The sequence below is a fragment of the Microcebus murinus genome, chromosome 4 (genome assembly GCF_040939455.1).
Source record: "Microcebus murinus isolate Inina chromosome 4, M.murinus_Inina_mat1.0, whole genome shotgun sequence".
Lineage (NCBI taxonomy): Eukaryota > Metazoa > Chordata > Mammalia > Primates > Cheirogaleidae > Microcebus > Microcebus murinus.
The window spans coordinates 36751191-36772927 of NC_134107.1; the positions used below are offsets into that span (position 1 = coordinate 36751191).

A 21737-nucleotide genomic window follows, 5' to 3' on the forward strand; every position below is an offset into this window, starting at 1 on the left:
AAATTTTTTCTATACCCAGTGTATATAAGAATACCTGTTTCATCTTTACCTAAACCCAAAATAGTAATAATAATGTATATCCTTTTAAAATGTGTAACTCTCCAATTACCAATGAGGTGGTTTTATCTTCTGTGATGTGTCTTTTGCTCATTTGAGTTAGTGGAGTTTTTCACTTTGAGGGGGTTTTTGTTTTTTTGCTTGGCACTCAGTGTATAATAACTGCTTATTGGTTAGTTCCTGCTTTATTTTTTTAAATCTTTATTTCTCAATATTTTAATTGTACTGGATTTTTAACTTTTATGTAGTCAAATCTGTCCATTTTTTCCATTTTAGAGAGTTTTCTGGGGATCTGGCAACCTGAAGGTATTTGTTACTTTTTGCTCACAGCTATAGTCCATTTTTCTTGTATGAGCCAAATGTATACTGGTACTGGTAGCAAATAAGACCTTATTTTCTGTGAGAACGAATGGATTTTCTTTTGCATGTGCTGGGCAGGTGCCTCAAGGCTAATTGAACCTCTTAATAAGGTAAAGAATACCAGGAATCTGGACTTTCTGGGGGGAAAAGTTGACATTCACCTATTATATCTGATATAACTTAGTGCCCAGAAGACCTAGGAGTAGTTTCAGAAGTGTGCTGTGGCCTCCTATGCCTGAGGTGGGGAGAGAGAAAGAAGTCTTGGGAGCAAAGAGACTTCCTTTGCTTCTTCTGTGGGGTACTCCACCACGAGCTCAAATTTGAGCCCACTGTACCATTCACTTCCACCACTCATTGGATCCATACCAAATGAGGTTCTCTAAATATGAGACCTGAGCCCCTTGTGTGACCATCTTTTGGATGGAAGAAAATCAGAACAGAGAAAACATGTGTCTAACAAACAAAAGCCAGTGGAAGAGATAGGTGTTATACATGAGCCTAAATATGAGGAAAATACCTAAACACAGAGACTCTAATCAAACAATAAATGAACCAAATAGTAACCTCAAGATTGGGGAAATTAAGAAGGTTATAATGGTGAACAGTAAGCCTTGCTATATGTAAGTAGGTGATAAATATAAGTCAATAATTATATACCAAGAATGTGTAATCTAAGTGCTTTTTTAAAAAATAATGTTTAAAATTAAGTGATAAGTGATAGACACAGATATATCAGACAAATGCAAATTAAAAAATCCAAAAATGAAAAAACAAATTTCTGTGTAATAGAATTTAAACTTGAAAATGCTAAACAGGATAAAGAAAAATATTTGGTAATAAAAATGACAACTTAATAAGATATAATTATAAATTTGTATGCACAAATAACATACTAACTGAAATATATAAAGTAATAATTTTATAAATGCAAGGGCAACACTCGAGAAATACAATTATAGTAGATTTCAGTATATGTCTTTAAGGATTGAAGTAATCTAATAGCAAGCTTTAAATTTAAAGAAACTAATGGCACCTAACCTTAATTTAACAGGTATATGTAGAAACTTATATCCCTCAATAAATAAATATATATTGTTTGGGTACACTGATCATAATTAATCAATTTATCAATCATTTTATGAAGCTATACCTATGAGTAAATCTCATCAGCCCTGTCTGGAATTTGGTGAGGATTTTAATTCTGTAGTTCAAGTTTTCCTTGAACTCAGGGAAATAGTCTTCCATTATTTGTTTAATTACATTCACTCTTCCATCTATTCCTTTTTCTCCCTCTAGAGATTTTTACAGAGTACATGTTTTGTTCATAATCTAACAAAATTAGAAGTAAGTAATTAAAAGGTGACCAAAATCTTAAGTGCTTGAAAATTAATAGCACTTCTAGGAATTCCTTAATAAAAACAAAATCAAGAGTATAATTACAAAGTATATAGAAAACAATGAAAAAGAACACTAAAATCTATACTCAAAAGAATTTTGGCTTTAAATTCCTTCATTACTAAACAAGAAATGTGAAAAACAAAATAATTTTTCATTTTAATAAATCTCAAAACATAAGAAAAGTAGAGCAAGAGAAGCTAAGAAGGAAGAATAAAGACAGAAAATAATGATGCAGAAATTTTAAACTTGTAGAAAGAACAACTATATCCAAGAGCTGGTTCTTTGCAAAGACAAATAAGAAAGAAAAGCATCGATGAAAATTTTCTGAGTCTTTTTAAGGAAAAAATAGAGCATAAACATACATTAGGGATGACAAAAGACATATAACCCCAGTGAGATTTAAAGATTGATAAGAGAATACCAGAAGCAACACTGTCACTACAAAACTGAAATATTTAGTAGCATATGCTCAGTTTCCTAATGAAAAAATTACCAGCAGTGGTCCCAAGAGAAGTAAGTTTCAATATAGTGTTCCCTATGGCTCGGCATTGTATGTCTTTCTTAGGAAAGTATTCCCCACATAACATTATAAACCTATTTGCCTATATTTTTCTTAAATTTTTTAGTAGATCATTTTTTCCCTGACTTTATCCACATTACCAATTTTGTCTTCACTTTTATCTATGCTGTTATTTAGCGCTTCTGTTTAATTTTTTATTCTTTTACCAATTGCAATTTTAATTTTCAGTACCTTTTTCTTTTTTTTTGAATGGAAATGTATCCTGAATTATTTGAATACCATGTCTTTTTCTCTCAGGATATCAGATGAATTTTTTGTTAAGTTTTTTCTTCCTTCATTATTTCCGTTTCCTCTGGATCCTCTTCTTTTAAGCTGTTGGTTTTCCTCAGACATCTAGTAAAACTTCATCATCATACATATTTATTAATAAGACTAGGCTGATTTGTGATTGTTTGCTCTCTGGGCTTTCTTGGTGGCTGAATAATTTTGTTTCTTCAACTGGACTCTTTCCTGAATGAGCAGACTATATATGGGCTTTGGGGGAATGAATGATGGGTCATATCAGCCTTCAGGTTTCCCTTTAGGAAACATGCAGGTAGGTCAACAGGCAGTCCCTCCTCATTTGCAAAAATAAGGAATGCTGTACTCTAAGGATAGAAAGTGCTTTAGAGTTTCACTTCTGGTGACAATTTTCCTCTGCTTCACTCCCTCACCTCCAAACTTTGTTTTTCTGAAGTCTGGACCTTCCCAAAATTCCACTCTACTTTTCTTTGTCTCTAATGCTGATACTAGGAAATCTCCACTTTGTTTAGAGAGTTTTAATTTAGAACACCTCAATACAGTCAGCTGTTGAGCAGTTAATGTGTTATTATCATTGACAATGACTTCATAGCCTATTCCCTATTCTTTTGTTGTGAGTTACAGATTTGAGAAGAGCAGTACTCATATATATAATAGTTGAGGTCATAATTTTTCTCTTCTACTTTTCCCATATCTAATCCATCTGCTTTCCAACTTTCTAAAACTACTGAGTTTCTACTGTTGGTAACCAATGCTTTTTTCTATCACTGATGTTCTGTGAATAGATTTTAAGAGGGGGATGAGGCAAATATCTATAGATTTGTGTATTTTCTTTTATTTCTTTCATTATGTGCTGTCTTCCTGTTAGAATGGTCACTTAAATATATATTTTGTTGTTTTTTCCTCTTGCTTTCTATTTTATTGTGTTTGTTTCCTGTTTCATTGTATCTGCTCTTTTATTATTTTCTTCCTTCTACTTCTATTAGGTTTATGTTGCTATTTTGTTTCTGTCTAACATGAAAGTTTTGTTCATTAATTTTTGCCCTATTCTAATTTATGCATTTATGGTCATAGATTTCCCTCTAAAAACAGCTTCAACTTCATCCCACAGTTTTGATACATTGTATTTTTCATTATTATTCAATTCAAAATATTTTTGGATTTCTATTACAACTTCTTAGAACCATGTAGCATTTTTGACTACCAAAAGTAATGGCAATTTTTTTAATCTATTTTTTGATTATTGATTTCTACCTTAATTGAATTGCTGTTAGCGAAAATACTTTCTATGCTTTTCATCGCTTTAAGTTTGTGGAGACTTGCTTTATGCCCAGCGTATAGTCACTTGGTATAAATGTCTCAAGTATGCTTTTAAAGAATATACATTTTGTAATCATTGGTTACAATATTCTATATAAGTCAGTTAGGTCAAAGTGATTGTGTCTTCAAATCTTATCCTTACTGACTCATTTTTGTACGCATGTTCTATCATATACTGAAGAAAGCTATTAAAAATTCCAACTGTAACTGTGGATCTTTTCATTTTGTACCAATTGTCTATTGTTGCTATAACATGTTAACATAAACATATCAACTTAAAACAGCAACATTTATTATCTCCTTGTTCTGTAGGTCAGAAGTCCACTAAGCTCAATTGGTTGCTCTTACAGTTTCACAAGGCCAAAAGCAAGGTGTCAGCCAGTTGATTATCTGGAGGTTTTGTGGGAGAATGTGGCTCTAGGCTCATTTGGTTGTTATCAGAATTCAATTCCCTATGGCTGTATGGCTAAGATCCCCATTTTCTACTGGCCATGGACCATTCTTAGTTTCTAGAGGTTGCCCACATTCCCTAGCTGGTGGCCATTTTTATCACTTCATCTTCTAGCTAAAAAGGCAGATCAAGTCCTTCTCATGGTTTGAATCTCTCTGAAGTTTTTCTTCTCCCTCATTGCTCCTACCTTCCGTTACAGAAAGTTCTCTGCTTTTAAGGACTTGTATTAGATTGAGCCCACCAGATAATCTAGGATCATTTCCCCTATTTTAAATTCCATAATTTCAATTATATCTACAAAATCACTTTTGGCATGTAATATAACATATTTACAGGATCTAGGAGCTAGGGCATGCACCTCTTTGGGGGAAGGAGGAAGGGATTATTCTTCTTATCACATATTTCTCCTTGTAGTTCTGTCAATTTTTGTTTTCTGTATTTTGAGATTATATTACATTCATATATTTCAGGATCATTACATCTTTTATTATCATAAAATGCCCTTCTTCTAGCAATTCTTTCTGACACTAAGTTTATTTATTATAACTATCCCACCATTCATTTGCCTAGAGATTTTGTGGTTTGTCTTTTTTCCAGTTCTTTCACTTTTAACCTTTCTGTAATCTTATACTCCAAATGTATCTCTTATAACAGCACAGAGTTGGGGTTTGCTTTTTTAGTCTGTCAGTATTCATCTTTTAAATAAACTATTCTTTTTGTACTTGGTGAATTTATTGATATTTGGATTTAAATCTACCATCTTGTAATTTTCTTACTAATTACCCTGTTTATTCTAAGTTCCTTTTCTCTTCTTTTGTACTTTCCTTTGAAATGATGGAATAATATTTTATTATTCCTATTTTTTCCCTCTATATGTATATAGCTTAGAAGCTAGATACATTTTTATGTTCTCTTAGTGGTTACTCTAAAGGTAAAATTATATATCTTTGATTTACCAAAGTCTATTTACCAAAATGACTGTACTTTCCCCTTCTTTTCAGACAATGTTAGAAGGTTAAAATGCTAACTAACTCCATTAACTCTTTTGGCATCTGTAACAAAAAATACATTGTTATAATGCAATTTATTTATATATATATTAAATCCATAAGGTGTTATTTTTATTGTATATACAGTCAGTATTCACATTTTTTGGTTTTTGGTCTTCATTTTGTCAACATCTCAGTACTTCCATCCAAGATAATTTTTCTTTCATTTAGAGAAACTTTAGAATTTCCTTTAGAATGGGTGTGTGATGATAAATTTTGTTACTTTCTGTATGTCTGAAACTACATTTTACTTTCTTTGAGACGATTTTGCTGGGTATAGAATTCTGATTTGATATGCTTTTATTTTAGCAGTTTACAGATACCATTTCATTATCTTCTGGCTTTTGTTCTTGCTGTTGCAATCAGATTTTATTTTAGATGTTACTCCTTTGAATGTAATCTAACTTCTGGCTTCTTGAAATATTTTCTTATAGTCTTTAGGTTTTAGTATTTTTGCTATATTGTACATAATTGATTTTATTTTTACTTCTATTACGTGAGTTTATAGGACTTTCTGAATTTATGTATACATTATTTTTCATTCATTTTGAAAATTCCTAACTATTATCTCTTCATATATTGGTTATACCACTGTTGCTCACTCCTCTACTTCTGGGACTCCAATTATGTTACATGATACTGTCTCATTGTATTGTCTATGCCTTTTGCTTTTTTGCTTTTTAAACCTTTTGTCTCTTGCTGGATAATTTCTCATATTCTGCAGTATACTTTCTCTTTTTAGCTTTATAAAATGGCTCTTAGATCCATCAAGTTCTTAATTTCAGTTACTATATTTCAGTTTTAGCATTTTCATTTGATTCTTTTTTATAGTATACATTTCTTTACAAAAATTTCTATTAAACACAAGGGGTACAATTTTCCAAAGATTTCATGGGACATACTTATACAAAAATGTATATTAAAATATATACTAAGATTTTTCTTTTTTATACTAAAAAAGGAAAAAAATGTTATGTTTTTTGGAAACTCCGTATCTGTGGGTTCTACATCCATGGATTCAACCAACCACAGATCAGTAATATTTAGAGGAAAAAAAAAATGAATGATTATGTCTGTGTTGAATGCATACAGACTTTTTTCCTTGTCATTATTCCCTGAACAATACAGTATAACAGCTACTTATATAGAATTTACATTGTGTTAGGTATTGTAAGTAATCTAGAGATGATTTAAAATATATAGGAGAATTACATAGGCTGTATGCAAACATTACACCATTTTATATATGCGACTTGAGCATCCGTGGATTTTGCTATCCACAGGGGTCCTGGAACCAACCTCCCACAGATACTGAGGATGACTGTATTTTAAAATCTGTGTCTGAGAATCCACTTGACTCTAACACTATGAGTCTATTTCTATTATCTGTTTTTGTTGGTTTTCTTTCGTGTGGTCTCATTTCCTCATAAGCATGCTATTTTTTTTTAGTGCCAGACAGGCATTTTCAGAATTGTTTATAGAAATACTTTGACACTACTAATAATGATATCTTTCTTCAGAAAAGATTTACATTTGCTTCTTCCAGACTTCTGGTGGCATTGGTAATTCAAAATCAACTCAGTCCTATTACTGTTTCAGAGATTGAGATAATACGAAACTAAACTGAAGTTATTTGCAGGCCTACCTACTTCTGATTTGCCTTCTAGGGTGTGGCTTTTTAGGGTCTCAATTCAAAGCAAGGAGGTTTTATAGATACCTTAAATTCCAATTCCGGCATATGATTCCCACAAAGCTCACACACTGTTGCTATGATTTTCTTCCACCTCCTCTAGCATTGGCAAACAACCTCAAGGGGAAGTTAGCTGTAATTGCAGAAGTTACCTTCTTGAATTTTCAACTTCCTCCTAATACGTACCTATAATTGTTCAGTCTTGTTAGCAATCCAGTGCCTTCAAACAGATGTTTTTTAGATTTTGTACGGATTTTTTAGTTGCCTTCAGAAGAGACATTGTTCTGAATTAGCTACATCTTTATTATTAGCAGAAGTTCCCTATATTATATTTTTATGTTAATATGATGGGGAAGTTAGTATCTTCTTTTTCTTTTAATAAAGCATTATTGTCATTAAACCTGACCTAGTTGAGATATTTGGAAAGGAAAAATCTTAAGATTTTTTTCAGATCCCTTCATGCCTTTTGGGCCTGATTCTTTTTTTATAATGTATTCAAGATGTTGGGGAGGAAATATGATTTTAGCACCAAGATTGAGAAATATTCACCACCTGTTATATGATGCTCATTATTCCCTATTTAAAAATCCATATTTCACATACAGTATATTGCATAGACCATACCTGTCAACAATAAAACAAAACATTTATTTAGCTCTTAATTCCTTTTCATGATATTTTTGAAAGGAGAGACTATTAAAATCATGTTACATTTTATGTTAATTATGTGTTTTCTTTTGAGAATGTATTAAGAGGTGGGGTTTGTTTTTAGAATGTTTTGTTATTTTATTATTTTGTTTTAATGATTTCAGAAATTAACTATTTGCATAGTATGTCTTGTCCATTCCATGAATTATGTATGTTATATGCATTATGGACAAAGTCAAAAAAGAGTAACAGGAAAGGTGTATGTGAATCCACTTATAAATATTTAATGTTCTTAGTCTCAAGATATTGAAGTAGCTCAAAGAAAAAAGCATAAATAGTATAATTTGTTTGCATTTCTAAAGACAAGAAGCAATACCCAGATAAGATAGTATATGTTACAAAAATTATGCTAAACATGGTAGTCTGGATAAATTTTAAAAGTAACATTGAAAAGATTCAACTTAAGCAAAACCTGAGTCAAATTTGTCTCATTATTTTAAGCTTACAAATATGTCACTGACTCTTCTTACACTCTCATGAACAGGTACTCATGAACAAAACAGTGGTTTTGTTGTTAAATTAAAAAAATATATTAGATGCTGTGGGATTTGAATATTTTTTTTTCAAGTGCTTTAGGGACTTTTAATAGTATTTACTGGATCAGATATATTCTTTTTACTTAAAACACACTCAGAGTACTGTTAAAAGTCTGATGAGATTAACCATTTATTATATTAATGTGGCCCATATTCTGTTGAACATTTAGGTTGTTTAATAAATTTTTATTATTATAAACATTTCACTAAGCATGTGTATGTGTGTGTGTGCTGATGTCTGAATATCTCTATGATAAATTCCTAGAAGTGGAATTTCTGGCTCCAGACATATGCACATTTTTCAAATTTTCTAATAATATACATTGCCAAGTAACTCCCCTCTCCCATATGATTATACCAATTTTAACTCCAACAAGCAATGTAAGAGAGTGAGCTCCTTTCTCCTTTTTATTTCCACCAGCTTTTGGTGTTAAAATATTTTCAATTTTTACTTTTAGTATATCAATTACAAACATACATATAAGTACAAAGAATACTATAATAAGCCCCATACTCCCATCACATAACGTTAACAAATTATCAGCTCATCTCTAATCTTGAGAACCCCATCTGCTTTCCTGCAGCTCAGTTCCTTCGCTACATTATTTTGAAGTAAATCTTACAGCATATCATTTCTTCCATTTGCATCAAGTATCTATAAGAGAAAGCATAATACCCTCTTTGTACCTAATGTTGTCAAAAATCTAATCAGTGTTCAAATTTTCCTCATTGTCTCATAAATGATTTGTTTCTACCTTTCAAGTTAGAATCCAAACAAGGTCCATACCTTGTAATTGTTTGATACGTCAATTAAGTCTTTTTTTAATCTGGGGTTCTCTCTCCCTCTTATATCTTTGCTAATTACTTGTTGATTCTTTGCCAATGTATTTATAATAGTCATAAATACTGTCCTTTTTCAATATTTAGTATAGGAGAATGTCATTTGTTTTGTTTTTTCACTTATTTAAGCATCTGTTTTCTCTTTTGTGAATTGCCTAGCCATCATTTGAACATTTTTCTGGTATAGTCAGCTTTTGTAAAAATTGTTACTTATTTACAAGAGCTTAAGTATAAGGATATTTATTCATTCATTCAACAATATTTAACTTCTACTATGGGCCAAGCAGTTATCTAATACTAGGGATGAAAGTATAAAACAGGCTGGGAGCAGTGGCTCACACCTATAATCCCAGCACTTTGGGAGGCCACCGTTGGAGGATCACTTAAGGCCAGGAATTTGAGACCAGCCTGAGTAACATAGCCAGACCCCATCTCTACAGAAAATAAAAGAAACTAGCCAGACATGGTGGCACATGCCTGTAGTCCTAGCTACTAAAGAGGCTGAGGCAGAAGGAACACTTGAGCCCAGGAGTTGGAGGCTGCAGTGAGCCATGATCATGCCACTGCACTCCAGCCTGGGAGACAGGTGAGACTCTGTCTCTTTGAAAAAAAAAAAAAAAACTATAAAAATCAACTCCCTCATGGAGCTTACATTCTTGTGAACACAATAAATATAAGTAAAATCAATAGAATCTTAGAAAGTAGTACATGCTAGAGTAAAGAAATAAAGAAGTGGGAGCAGGGAGGAAAGTTTGCTATTTTAAATAGTGTGGTCAGGGAAGATCTCATAAAATTTGAAAGAATTCACAGGGTTAGCTATGTGGATATCTAGAAGAAGAATCATTTTTAGGTAGAAGGAATAAACAGTGTAAAATCTCTGACACAGTAATTTGCCTGGCATATTAAAAGAATGGCAAGGAGAACATATAACTGGTACAAAGGAAAAGAGGGAAAGTAGATAGTGAGGAAATCGGAGAGATAAAGTTAAGGAAGGTAGATCTTGTAGGTTATTATAAGGATTTAATCTTTTACTTTGAATAAAACTGGAAGCCAGGGCATGATCTGAGCAGAAAAATAACATCTTAATCATGTGTTTAAAAGAGTTTTTAAAGATCCCTCTGGCTGCTGTTTTGAGAATAGATTATAGTATTGCATGGGCTGAAACATTAGGAAGCTACTACAGTAACCCAAGTAAAAGTTGGTGGTGGCTCAGACCAGGTTAGGATCAATATAGTTGGATAGAAGTGGTCAGATTCTAATATATTTTGAAGGTAGTACCAGCAAGATTTCCTGACAAATTGGATTTGGGATATGAGAAAAAGGACTAGGATGACTAGGTCTAGGATTTTTGAACTTAGCATCTGAAAGAATGGAGTCACCTTCAAAGAGATGGAGAAAGACTTCAGATGGAGCAGGTTGACAGAATGGAGGTGGTAGAAACTCAGTTCAGTTTGGGGCATGTTAAATTTGTCTAAGATACATCCAAGTGGAGACATCATGTAGGCAGTTAAGAATCTGAAGTTCAGGAGACAAGTCTAAGCTAAAATATAAATTTGAGAGTTTTTTAACATTTAGATGATATTTAAAGCCATCAGACTGGATGAAATCATCAAGGGATATTAACTATTTCCTGTAGTGCACATGGAATAATTATATCCCTCAAGTTTATCACTTAATGTTACCTTTGTTTGAGGTGTCCTTTTTAATGGTGAAATTTTATAACTTTTATATATAAAATTTCTTCTTCTTTATTTATTTTTTTCTCAATGCCTTTGGAATCACTTTTCAAAGGTCCTTCCCATCCACAAGTTTTAAAATTTTTCTTTTCATTTTCTCCTAATTTGCTTTGGTGTAAGATGATAAGCAAGAATCTTTTTTTCCCCTCAAGGGAGCCTATCATTATTGTATTTTTATATTGACAGTTCATCCTTAATGGAACCTTTGTTTTACATACAGTAAGTGATCATATTTAATTCTGTTTATTGAATTTCTATTCTTTTGCCTAGTTGTCTATCCTAGCACTAGTGGCTATTATTTTAATATCTGATAATTTGCAGTATTTTGGGATATATCGCAGTACCAGTCCCCCTTAATTATTCTTTGTTTTTAAATTTTTGTTTGTTTTACCTAACAAATGAATATTAGAAAAAGTGTTTCTGATTCCAAGAAAATAAAATCTTCTAAAGTTTTTATAAATCAATAGTCTTCACATTTTGCCACTGTCAAATCTTCTCACTCTAGAGTAGTTTGTCTCCCTGTATCCATATCTTCTTGTATGTTCCTCAGCAAAGTTTCAGAGTTTTTTCTTCATATGTCCTGTACATTTATTATTAAAGATATCCCAACATGGAATATATTTTTGGCATATGGACTTTTTTCTGAAATTAATATGCCTATATTACTTCTTATTCAGGAAGAAATTAACTTTGTAAAGTTTGCTAATTTTAATACTTTGCCTATATCAATACTTTAGATTTTTGGATAGATATTTATTTTACTTCAAATCTTTATCTCCAAACTACAAGTCTATTGACTTGGAATAAAATATGCACCTATTTTGGGTCTGGAAAAGAGAAAGCATACTCCTGAATGCTGGGCAGGATGGGGGTGCTGACGCCAAGGTTTATTTATGGAACCGATAAAATTTCTGACATTAAATGAAAAGTCAAGATTTCCTCATTATCCATCTGGAAACTCACATTTAGTAATATTTCTGTCTCTAGCCTTTCCTTTTTTAAAATTTTGCACCCCATGTTAGTGGTTGTATCTTAAAGCACAATAAAAGAAAAGATACTAGTAAAACCATTTTTTATAGTATGGGTATTTTGATTAAATATACAATTTCCACATGATTTTAGGTTTCCCCTAAAATAACTTGAATACAAGGAAATTTCATGTTAAAAATAGTAAATCTCTATACTAATTCTCTATATTACAAGTATAAAGCAACAAAAATGTTTATAAACTAAATTGTCTGTGTTTTTCCCCTTTTGGCAATAAAATTGCATTGTTATCAGTAGACGTGGAAGTCATGCTTGTAGCCCTAAATACATTTTGTTTGACCGTTAGTCCCCATGTACATAAGACAGTATTTAGTTATTCATCTGTAGCCGCAAATATTGCTGTAAATTAAAAGGTTCTTTGCATTGTACCTTTTTTCCAACCCAAGTAAGTATGAATACTGGGGAAGTGATACTGAGAGGGAAACATGGTATATGGTATTTCCCACAGAGACAAATATCAAAAGATTATGGTTGATCTATTTACTTAAAATGCTGTATTAATTGAAATGACTATAATACTTCTTTAATACATGAGAGAATGTATTATTTTTGTAATATTTTGTGTATAGCTGATATTACCTATATAGACACTATTACAATAACTACAATAGTGTCTCATAAGTACATTATGAAATGTTTAATAGTTTGGTTGATTTAGCAGTACCTTAAGGTTATATATCTTGTAAATAGTTAAAATGCATTCATGTATCATTTGCAACTATGAATTTCGTGAGTCACAAGGCTGTTAAAAAGAATCCAGATTTATGATTAGTACAGTAATTGTATCAATCATTTGTAGCCTAGAAGTGTTTATTGAAATGCATATATTAATACTTGATTTCACTTTAGAACTTTGCCAAGTAATTTTGATTTAGCATGGTTTCCCAAAATACCTCCTTACATACATATTAACAGAAGTGCTAGCAAAAGACGAATCCTTGCCTTCATTTTGTACCAAACCTCAATTAGCTCTAATCCCATTCATCAATGCTTCCCTGTCATGAACCCTACTTTGCAGCCTGTGACTCATGTTTGCTAAGTACTGCATTCTGCTTTTACACTAACATACAGCTCTGTAAATCTTTTAACATTTGCATTCTTAAGCTTTTGATAAATTAGTTCCTCTGGGTAAAATCATTCAGTACATATGATATGGCACATCAAAAGATGACCCCCCTCCACAAAGGCCTGGCCAGTTTTTAAGAGGGGGGATTCTAAACTCATTAATGATAAATTATCTAGTCTCTTTATTTAAAGAAACCATCTGTGAAATATTTCAAAAAGCTGAAAAATAAATATAGACCCCCTCCTCTTAAGAGATCACATGAATTGTAAGTTAATAGTTGTGTTTTGGAGATTTAGAACAAAAGGAGGGAAAAGAATGATGTTCCTTAATTCATTTTAAAACATTTTGAGAAAATTTTATGTAAGAAATGAATAATTATAGTGACATCTAAACTAGTTTCCATTTCTCTTGTCTCTTCCCTCTGCAATCTACCCTTCACACTGCCACCAAAGTGCTCTTCCTAATAAAGTGCAGACCTCTTAGGAGAACCTTCAAAGGCTTTCTAAGTCCAATGTCAAGCTACAGACACACTTTGATCTGGCACCTGGGACCCCAACCTTCTCTCAAACATGCTTTCTGTATGTTGACTCTGCAATTTCCAAGTTTTCCATCAATCTCAATCTCAAATGCTGCTGCTTCTCCCTCCATTCCACATCCCAGAGTATTAAATCATTCTCCACAATGAGAGTTTAATTCAGGTACTGCCTTCTTGATCCAACCTTCTCTTTAATGGATCATTTCCCCTTTGCCTGCACATATTCCTTTGGATTCCCATGGCTTTTTAAAATTCTAATACATAGAATTTTTCACACCATACCTTCCCTCTTCCCAACAAACTGTAACATCATTGACAAAGGCAATGTTTTCAATAATTCATTTTTGTTTTTTGCTCCTTTCACTAGTTGCTTTAACCTTGTTATTATTTTAGCAATAAATGTTTATTTTAATTTGACAAAAAGTCAAGGCAAAAGAAATGATATCTTCCATTAACTTATATTAATATTTGGTTTTAATAGCATACTGGACTTTTAAAGCATACATATATAGTTTGCTTTTTTAAACAAAAAAAATGATATCCATTATACATACAGTTGATAACCACTTTATTTCACTGAACCACTTGTTATAGATACATATTCCTACCAACAAGTATGAATTTAAGTTATATTAATAGCTGTATATTAAATTTATCTAATCCCCTACTAATGAACATTGTTTGTTTTCACTTTATTCTGTTATAAGCAACAATCCACTAAACATCTGTGTATGATTATTTATTTCGCAACTTGTCTAATTGTTTCCTTAGGCTAACCCCTAGAAGTAGAATAGCTAGATCAAAGACTATGTACAGTTTTAAAGCATTTTTATATGTGTTAAAAAGCTACTATAACAGTACAGTCTACCATCATAAATGAATAAAGAAGGTGAACATTTTTATGTGCTTTTCGTCTAATTGTAATTGTTTTGAATTAATGACCTGTTCATTTCGTCATATTTTTATCTTTTTTCTTATTTATTTTGCAAGAGTTCTTTCTTTCAGATAAATAGACAGACTTACACATATATATACATGCATACCCATATTCGAACTCCAAACCCTTTGCTTGTTATATGTATTTTTTCTTCTTTTTTTCCTTCTTATTCATGATGATTTTTAATTTTTATGTAAACCAATTTTAAGTTATGAAGGTATTCATGTTTCATCCACTTCCTTTCTCTTTTCAGTGACAATAGTTAGGATATCATTTCGGAGGATGAAGTGGTATATTGCCTTTTCATATTTGGGGGTCTGTGAAGAAAATGTTTTAAGTTTCCATTATGTCAATTGTATTTTATTACTTTGTATTGCTTGGTTTCTTTACCTCACTTCCACCTGTCAAATGCACAATAAACTAGAAGACAGGAAATGTGACTCCAACTCTGCCAACAAATATAATTGATGCATGTCATTTTCTTACAGTAAGTGACAAATTATAAAATAAGAAAATTTAAATGACCACTAAGACCATCTAGTACTAAATACTGGTTCCATGTATGAGATGATTGCCACTTTCCTGGTGGTCTATAACTAATTAGTAGTTATGAACAAACTTTTAAAGTAGAAATTCAGTAACAAATGCATATAGATTTCAAAATATCTATGAAATAGGAATATCATAAAGTAAGAGTCTATATTACTTAGGCCTTTCATTTTTTGCTACTAGGAAACATTTTTGTTTAAGTTGCTTTTCTCTTATAGTAGGGATGGAGTGAAACCAGGCATTTGGTTTTAAATTATTTGGACATGATTTGTCATTGAAAATTAATTGATTTAAGGACATTTCTTTATAAAAACATCTATTTTTTATTTTTAATAATGACCATTCTAATAGGGATAAGATGGTATCTCATTGTGATTTTAATTTGCACTCCCCTGATGATTAGTGATGTTGAGCAGTTTTTCATATGTCTACAGGCCATTTGTATATCTTTTGAAAATACTCTGTTTATTTTAGTGAGGTTATTTGTTTTTTTCCTTGCTGACTTGTTTGTGTTCTTTGTACATACTGGATATTAGCCCTTTGTCAGATGTGTAGTTTGTGAATATTTTCTCCCATTTTGTAGGTTGCCTATTTATTTTGTTGATTATTTCCCTTGCTGCACAGAAACTTTTTAATTTAATTAAGTCTCATTTATTTTTGTTGTTGCTATATTTGCCTTTGGAGTCCTCGTCTAAATTTTTTCCTACAGTTTCTTCCAGAATTTTTATGGTTTCAGATCTTACATTTGGGTCTTTAATCCATCTTGAATATCTAATTTCTCTAGCACCATTTATTGAATAAGACACTTGTTATAATAATTAAAAGAATCATTTAAAAGTAAAAATATAGTGACATTTCTTAAAACTCTGCATAAGAAAATAGATATAAAACAAATCTGTTTTTTTCTATTTTCTATTGGAATATATGCTGGATGACTTATAACAAACTTCTTGTATTTACCTAATATTTCTTTTTTTTTATTTCACAAAATTTAGGAAATACAATTTTTTTTCTTTTAGTTTTTGTTTTTGTTGTTACATGAATGAATTGTATTCTGCTAATCTATCTGATATTTCTAAACAGTGTGCTCTACAGTGTACTGCTGCTTTTTGAGTCATCAGTGTTTAGATGTTATAACTTCTAATTATTAGAGATGAAGATTTAGCTCACTTACACCACAACCTTATTTCTTCTTCCCTGGTCTTGCTAATGTATTTTAGTACGACCAGGTAAGAAGTGACGTGTGTATTATATAAAATACATCTATGTCATGTCACATTATATTTAGACATACATTATTATGTGTAAATTTAATTCTAGAGTCTATTTAGGGAAAATCTTATAATAAATAAAAGATTATTTAAAACATTTTTTTAAAGTATATACTCACATTTCTTAAAACTATTTTTAGGAAGATAGACTTGAAACAACTCTGTCTTTTTTTCTGCTTTTTACTGGAAACATTTCAGAGTCCTCAGCCAAATCTGTGAGATAGACTTCATGCAGAAGTAAAAAATACAAATATTGTATTTTTAGTAGATTGTGCTTACAGGTAGACTTAAGTAGCTTAAAGAGCAATACCGCCAATAAATACAGTTTTAGATGTTTCTCTTGAGGTATAGGCATTCAAATGTAGTTTATTGAGGGTCTTTTTCATATACTTCCACATCAGATTCTTTATTTCATTATCAAAGTCAACATGCCTAGTTTGTTCCTTGTGTTACAATGCCATTAGTCAATTATATTTCTTAAAATCCCTGAAGTTTGGGAGAGAGATGGCAAATGGCAGATAAATATCCAAACTTTGTTTACTCTTCATTAACCAAATATTGATTCATGATTTTTATAACCACTTAGTAAATGTAGTTTAGTGGTTCATGTAAATTAATTCTATTTTTGTTATGATTTTCACTGTTTTTGTTGATTTTAAGCTGTGGTTTATATTAGTAGCCTGTTTTATACAATACACAAATATTAATGTACATATATTGTAATCCATGTGGCATTGTTTTAGAATCTGGACTATTAATGATGAATATACTTATATTCCTTCTCCATCTAATCCACTACGTCATTGCTTGCATCCACAGTTAATTTTAAAAGTGGTTTTAATACTTAAGTCTTTTGAGAGCCTTCTGAAACTTGGCAGTCTCAACAAACTGTTTTTGTCTGACTTCCTTTTTAAGTCTGTCTATGAACTTACAGTAAACAAACTTTTTGAAGCAATAATCTAGCTATAATGAAGGAATAGATGAGTAGATCACTAACCACTTTATCCTGAAATGTACATGTTTAGTTTTATATAACATGCCTCAAAGCATCATATAAATATGATTTTTTAAATGTTTCCTAAACTTTTAATGTGTAAGTATAACAAAGACTAGGATTGGGATAATTAAAGAAAGTTTTGCTTTATAGTTATCTCCGGAAACCTAGTCAATTTCGAGGAACCTGCAAATATCAGTACCTGGCATTTTATTTTCATGGTTCATATAAAAAGAACTTTTTGATTTCCCATTTAGGGGGTATATAAACTTTGCTACCAATATTTTAGAGATGTGGGAGGAAAATCTACATATATTCATTAATTATCAAGGAATTACATAATTCCCCTGGTGTCAGCTGTGCATCTTGGCACCAGGGAAGAAGAAACTTTTCTGTCCAGAAAGTAAGAACTCATGTCTTTTAACAGAGTAACAAAGGAGCAGTCACTTGGCAGTGCAGGTGATAGGGTAAAGAGAATCTGGGGATCCAACTTACTTTCAGTCAATTCTGTTTTTACCTCCACTCTCTGCTTTCAGAGGTAACCTCAAGCCTTCAGTTCTTGAGATATTTTGAGGCTTGAAAGGGCTGTTTTTTTATTGGCTTTCCACCCCCCACTCCAGACATTGTTTCTTTTTCTTTTTTTTTTTTTAATTTTTATCATTTGTGATTTTATAGAAGAGGATGTATTTATTATGTAATCAACTCTATAAATAAGAAAATAAAATCACTCAGAATTTTCACAGTCAGCTATAACCTGTGTCAATATTTTGAAGAATTTTGCCATATTTTCTTCTGTTTTCTGTAACTTTTTCCTCCTTTTTTACTTGTGGGGTTTGTGTGTATGTGCTTTAATTTGTTTTTGGCTGTTTTTGTTTTGTTTTGTCAAAATTGGGATTATGCTATCTATAAACTTTGTATACTATTAGTATTTCATTTAATGAACATTTTGCTGTATCATCAATTAATCTGTAAAATGCTGTTTTAAATATCAGGGTAACTATGAATGTTCCCTGTTTCATTTGGCCACTACCAAATTGATTTAATTGTCTCCATGGTAGGGGCTCAGAATTGTGTGGTGGTGAAGGGTTTGGTATATAGATTGTCAGAAGGCCTGAGTTTGTATGCCAGCTCTGCCATTTCTTTGTATTTTCCTTTTATAGGTACAGTGAGTTTTCTGTTTGCTTATTACAAGTTTGCTTTTCCCTGGAAAATTAGGGGAGAAAAATATACTCCTGTCTATATACCCAACAGCCGAGAGAGTATAGGAAAAGAATCAGAGCCACAGGTATTCTCAGCTAGAAATTTTGTCTCTCTGCCCAAGAGCATCTCATCCATGTGTGGTATGGCCACTAGTGATGGGGGCAAGCCCCGCTGGATTGGGTGCTTTCTGTTTAATATTTCTTCCTGCACTGAAGTAGCTAAGACAAGACTGAATTTTAGGGCCTCTTAGTGCTACTACTAGTGTTCAGGTGTTGCCACTTTACTGTATCCCATAGCCTTATCTCACCCATTCTCCCCCTTATCACCCACACCATCATCCCTGGTCCTAATTTAAAGGACTTTAGTGACATTTGTCAGTGACTTTTATTTAACTCCTTCAGATAGCACTGATGGATGAAGAATAGGGAATATTACAAGTTATTCTCCTCCATGCCTTCCTTTATTCCTGTCCTAGCTATGCAGTATCCTTCAGAAAGTCCTCTAATGTTCTGACATGCAAATGATACTCTTCTCCCATGACCAACATTAGGGCAAGTTTTCTCCTATTTTTATCATCAGGTCATTTTAAAGGGAATCTGAATAGGAGTTAGATACCTCTGCTCAGGTTATCATCTTGGTTAAACTTGACTGTCTTTTGCAGAGTTAACTTTCATACGTCTTGTACTATGGATGTTTCTAAAGTGAAACATGCACGAAGAAGCCAACGAAATGCTTGTTCCTCTAGTAAGAAATTCCTCAAGTACTCAGTGCCTTTCTAACTTTCCCCCCTACCAAAAAGAAAAGATTCTAGCAAGTACATTGTTTGGTCAAAACTCATTCAGTACAAGACTATATTTTGCATTTTCAAGCTTCACTAAACATGGATTAAAATACATAGGCTCCTTTTTAAAGAATTGACTGCAAAAATTACACATTGGGAGAGAAGCAGTTAGACCTTATATCTGAAATCACAGTATATCTATGCCTGGAACTGGATATAAATCTGTTTTCATTGTTTGGGATGAATTTGAAATGAATTTGCAGAGAAAGTAGGGTGCCTAGCCTAAAAAGAGATACTCTTTCCACATCATTCCACTAACTTAAATCTTACCTTCTTATTGCCCTTTGTTTAACTTCCTGGGAGCCAAAGTTCATTTTCAATACCTTCTCTATCTGCCACTCTTGTTCTAGGACCAAGACTCCTGCAGTTACTTGGATCAGAACTTTTGAATAAAGGACCTCAAGCCTAATGAAGGGGGTAGGGGAAAAGGGATGTCTAAATAAGAAAGTGCCAAATTTGAGGGAAATGACATATGTAAATGGTTCACGGTTTTATGGAGAATTGTCAATTTCTCTTGACTTGTGTAGAATATATACTGCTCCATTGAACTCCATATCTTTGTTTCTTATTATAAGGCAGCTAAGCACACATATGGATGTCGTTATGGATGTTATGGATTTACTTTATATAATTTTATTTGATTATTCAAGTATATTACCCTTCTTATATCTTTCCATCACTGCTGCTACCACTGTCATCCAAGTTCTCATTTCTTGCCTGAGCTATAGCAGTAACTTTTTTTTTACTGATTTCCCTGTTTCTCCTCTTGTCCATTTATATTCTGTTCTCCACACAGCAAGCAAAGCAATCTTTTTCTTACAGTCAACCAGATCACATCATATCCATACTTATTTATCCTCCACAGATATCCCTTTGTACTTGGAATAAATCCAAACTCTTATCTTGTCCATAAATCCTAACATAAGTTGGCCTGTTTTGATCTCTCTAGCCTCTTCTCATTTCTTTTCTTCCTCTAACTTACTATACTTCAATTAAACTAGCCTCCTCTCTTATCCTTCAGCTCAACAAATTCATGGGGGTTTTGTACATGTTGTTTTCTCTGCCTCTTTCCCCAGATCTTCATAGAGCTGGCTCCTTCATAGCCTTTCAAGTCTTAGATCACATATACTATCCTCAGAATGGTCTTCCTGTCCATCATAGTTAAAACACCCTTCCTGTCTCCCATCATTCTCTATTTCATTTCTCTGTTTTATTGTCTTTACAACTCATGTATCATCATCTTAATTTATTTTGTTTACTGTCATCTGCCTTTTTCCCTCAAAAATGTAAATTCTTAACTGTCTTATTTATTTCTTTAACTATCATGGCAGGAGCTTGACAAATATTAGATGAGCAGTGAATTCTTTTTATGCAGGTATAGTCCTCTTAGATTCTTACTCTGGTACCATAGCTACTGTGACTTTTTTTCCTTTCATAAATAAAACAAACATTGATCCTGGATTCAAAATAGTGTAGTAGTGATCTTTTTTATTTAAATGTCTCAACATGCAACAAGTTCTATCTGCTTATCTCCCATGGGTCATAACCATTCAGAATAATTGAAATGCAATACACTTACAATATGTTGGGTAGCTAAAGTCCTAAGAGATGGTACAGAAATAGCAAAATTATTCAGAAACCATAAGATATATTGCTACCCATTACCTCCTATTTGCAAGATATGATGCACTGGACTTGTTCCTTAGATAGACCGTGGAGAGAAGCTCTGCTACCTCCCAAGTGGCAGCCAACCTTCCCTATCCCAGTTTGCAACAGCATGCCTTACAACAATGCATTCTTAATTTCCTGCTCCCTCCCTGTGTAGTACCCACATTGCTAGGGAATTTCACTACCATCATCTATTAGGGTCCCTTGTTCTCACAGCCTACAACTACATGATTCCTTTTTGCATTTTATGGAACCTTTCTAAAGGAATTGTGGTCTGCCTTCAAGTTCCTTCTATATCACTTCTGTGTAGGCATAAGACTTAGGGAATCTTATTAGATAGTATTTTCCCAAGCTGAATTGGGAAATTATACAGCTGTCCTATTCCTATTCTTCTGGAAACTTACTATATACCCTTTTCCTCTAATGGAAAAGTACAGCAAATCTCTTTTATAAGCATAAACCTAGCATATCTAATAGTTCTTATAGCCTGTTAAACTCTACAATACCCCACCCCAACACTCTCCAGTTGCCATTCCCACTTAAGGTATTCTATTACTTAACTTAGTTAAAGGAGAATAATTATTTGTCATATAATTCTATTTATATATTCTAAAAATCATATTCAAAATGAAATGTCAGTTTATTGTGTTCTTTTAGTTTTCAT

At 32.3% G+C, this 21737-nt stretch overlaps 1 protein-coding gene across 3 annotated transcripts in view; it reads left to right on the top strand.

Moving 5' to 3' along the window:
- KIF18A (kinesin family member 18A) overlaps nt 1-21737 on the top strand; it is a 79688-nt gene that overhangs the window by 43033 nt on the left and 14918 nt on the right. The window lies entirely within an intron of this gene.